Source organism: Amblyomma mixtum, chromosome 3 (genome assembly GCF_055824585.1).
Source record: "Amblyomma mixtum isolate Tamu chromosome 3, ASM5582458v1, whole genome shotgun sequence".
Taxonomy (NCBI): domain Eukaryota; kingdom Metazoa; phylum Arthropoda; class Arachnida; order Ixodida; family Ixodidae; genus Amblyomma; species Amblyomma mixtum.
The window spans coordinates 52,172,032-52,175,489 of NC_143014.1; the positions used below are offsets into that span (position 1 = coordinate 52,172,032).

Below are 3,458 nucleotides of genomic sequence, written 5' to 3' on the forward strand. Positions count from 1 at the left end.
TCAACGCGTTAATGGCCTCTGAGCAAGTTACTAAGACCAGTGCAGGCAAGAAATCACGCGACGTCGAAGAGCAACTTGCTGATGAAGGCCATGAATAGTGTGTCGAGTAGCTGATGATGACAGTGAATTTTTATGGCGCAAGTGCATCGCCATGGCACAAGGTGTTTTCGTTTACGCAAGGTGGGGTCACTGACCCATTTCGCTCTGAATAAGCGGAGCACCGGGCCAGGGGAAGCATGTACTTATTGTATCACCGCTGGGATCGAACCCCGCACCTTTCGCATGCGAGGCGGATGCTCACACCACTAGGCCACCGCTGTGTCGAGTAGCGGCCAGAACTTTTATTAGCCCATTAGAGGGAGCCCATCAATTTCGGGGCCTCCATCAGGCTTCATAGATTGAATTCCTCTGCTATAGGATACGTAAGCTTTTTATGCTCGAGGATTACTACAGTCTTTTTGAAGAAAAAAAAAATGGGGCCACAGTGAAGGGTTGCAGAAGCTCTCATGGAAGCTACGCGTCAGTTCTAGAGGACCGGACTACCGCTCCCAGCGTCCAGCCGTGGCTGGGGCCGGCAGGTGTTCCCTGGAGGAATATGGTGGGGCTGACCCGTAGTAGGCGCAAGATGGGAGCAAGTGGAACTCATGATTGGGTTGATGACAAATCAGTGTTCGGAAATGTCTTTCGATAAAATCGTCCCCCCCCCCACTCTCTCTCCTCGGCCGTCCTAGAAATATTATGCACTCGTATGCATACAAAAGAAAAAAAAACTGTCCTGGTCCAGCGGCGGAAAGGATTTGGTTACTTTCTTGTTGGTTTTATCGTTTTATTTCGTGCCTTTAAATTGCAGCAGTGGATGAGCGTAAAGATCTTCATAAATGAACTTAGCAAAGACAGGCTCCTACCGCACGCGCTGGTAACGGTGCTGTGCAGATCGTTTCCCAAAACTTGCTCACAAACAAGGGTCTCAGCGTTCGACACTTCTCTGTCATAAAATACATTTATGAAGATACGTGGTGCCGTCTAGCGTCCTCTTAGCACGCGTCGGCGTTCACCAAGACCTCGTAGCCATTGTAGCGATGTTCGCGGTGGTAGTAAGGAATGTAAAGCAACCCTTGAGACGGGTGTACTTTGCCGCAGGTCACCGTGCCCTCGTGGCGAGTGCGGCCGATGTAGAGTATTTCGCCGGCGGCGGATTTGCCGCCTGGGATAGCTCCGTCCGGCACATAGCCATCGCAACTCGGGATCCACTTCAGTTCAGCGCCTTCATTGACGAGAATCTGCAAAAGGGAGGCACGAAGTCATTGCGTGCAGAACTGCCCCTGGGAGTTCTGAGAATAAAAACCTTTTCTGAGAATAAAAAAACCGAGATCTAGATCTGCCACGCCTACACGCTTCGGATGGAAGTGGACAGGACTCGAGAATGTTTTGTTCACAATGCGAAGCTCTGCGCGTATATTGTTACTGTGCTTTTCCCAACAAAAATTGGCGCATATACAGGCAGATCATTAAAGAAGTTTTCATGCTCTGTTTTTTTTTTTTTGACTGAAAACGGTGTGCGTAGGAACGACTTAACTGAAGGAGATAAGCCCCAGTGGGCTTTAATTAAATTTAACAGCCCTGTTTCCAGCCAAGAGCTTTGGCTTAGGTTTTCGCGGGCTGTGTCGCAAAACGGCTATTACACAGAGCCTCCACAATTCACGTGCGCCATCAGAGCAGTGACGCAATGTAAACACGAACAGTAATGTGCATATTATGTTCACTTCTTGTGTAAAAGGCCCTGACATTCCCTATTCAGGAGCATTGCATGCTGATGGCCTGGATTGGCTTATCTAGAGCTCTGGAGCTATGTCCTGTGGAACAAATAAAGCAGAAATATTTGCATGAGGGGCGAAGTGTTCGAGCTTACTTCTTTTTAGTTTTGTGTGTATTTGTGGCTGCGCTGAAGCGCGAGTATTGTGCGTGAAAACGGGTACCCAGCTGCTTTAATTTTTTGTTTCCTTTGCCCCGCACAGCAGCGCTTGTTCTCCTTACAGAGAAGACTGCTCATGGTTGTACAGAATCGTCCACTGCTTGAGCCAACACAGGAGCAAGCGACCGACTTAGACAACAGCTGCAAAGAACACTGCACGAAGGTCAGGTCTAAATTACTGCGCACGTGGAAAAAGCGCATGGAAGCACGAATGTTGCCCGCGCTGCCTGTGCCCGTTCGTTCGTTCGCAAATACCCAATACTAATTGATTGATTTGTGGTCTTAAACAAAGCCTTTACTACTGCTACTAGTACCCAACATGTGGCGCATTCATTCACTCTATCAGCGCGCGGCCGTGTAATTGTGACTCTAAGGCATGGGCATGAAAGGTTGCACGATATGATTTCGAAGACCACCGGAAGTGTCCTTACTTCGTAATATTGGTACTTGTGTTCGCCGTTGTTGCAAGGAACGTAGCAGCACTGCAGAGAACGGACCACCTTGCCTGGGTGGTGGTGGTGGTGAAAACTTTTAATTTCTGAAATAGAGTTTGGGAGCCACAGAGTGGCCACGCTACATGGTCGGCGTCCCTAGTCCGGGACACCGCATGACAATGCCCCGTCTCTAGCCCGTTTCACCAGAGCCCTTTGGGACTCAAGCGAGGAGCAGTTGAGAAGGGCAGTCTCCCATGCCTCTCTGGAAGGGGTAGGGGAAGGGGGGAGGTGGGGATTTTGAGTACATGCCCACACCATGTGGAAGATATCACAGGTCTCCCCACAGTGTGGGCATCGCCCATCCGTGTTAGGATCGTAATGCTTTAAGATTGCAGGACAGAGTAGAGTACCTGTCTGCAGGCGCCTTAAAGTTCGCTCCTCCGTCTTACTCTGGCCCTTTGCCTGGGAGCAGGCCGTCATTGTGCCAAGCACGTCCCACGTACAGGTCCTCGCCTTTGGCGGTGCCGCCCACGACCGCGTTGTGCGGGATGTTGTCCGCGTAGCAGCGCACCCAACGTATCTTGGACATAGAGTTTTAGTATAGCGTCACCCTATCGCTTTGGGTCATAGGGGAATAGCGGGATGCTACTGCGCATGCGCAGAACGCTATCGGCCCTTGGGTGTTTGGGTGAGCGGGCGACGCTAACGCTAAATCGGCGAAATAGCGTGCGCCCCTAAGCCGCTTTACGTTGGGACAACATGGCGGCGCTCGCCGAAGCGGGCCCTCTCGCTTCATCACCGATTCGTCGTTGCCGCTGCTCTGTGGCTCACGCTCACATCAAACTAAAGGCGCACGAGGCTTTCGCTTTGGCTGAAGTTGCCTGAACAACAAAATTTTAGCGATAAAACACACCTAATTTTCAGATTGCTTCCGTGTTTACAGAGCTGCTAGGCTTAGCGAGTACTCGTCGACTGACGTCAGAAAGCGCGGGAGGTTTGAACTACTGATCTCCACAAACAGGTTTGCAATTTTTTACCAGACCTTCACGCGC

At 50.7% G+C, this 3,458-nt stretch overlaps 1 pseudogene across 1 annotated transcript; it reads right to left on the reverse strand.

Annotated features, from left to right (window-relative positions):
* Window positions 1–878: 878 nt before the first annotated feature.
* LOC149350190 (pfs47 receptor pseudogene) lies at window positions 879–2,995 on the reverse strand (annotated as a pseudogene). Its single transcript, XR_016289323.1, has 3 exons — window positions 2,869–2,995; window positions 2,404–2,477; window positions 879–1,280 (listed from the first exon to the last, which is right to left on the reverse strand). The product of XR_016289323.1 is annotated as a pfs47 receptor pseudogene (transcript).
* Between the last annotated feature and the right edge of the window lie 463 nt (window positions 2,996–3,458).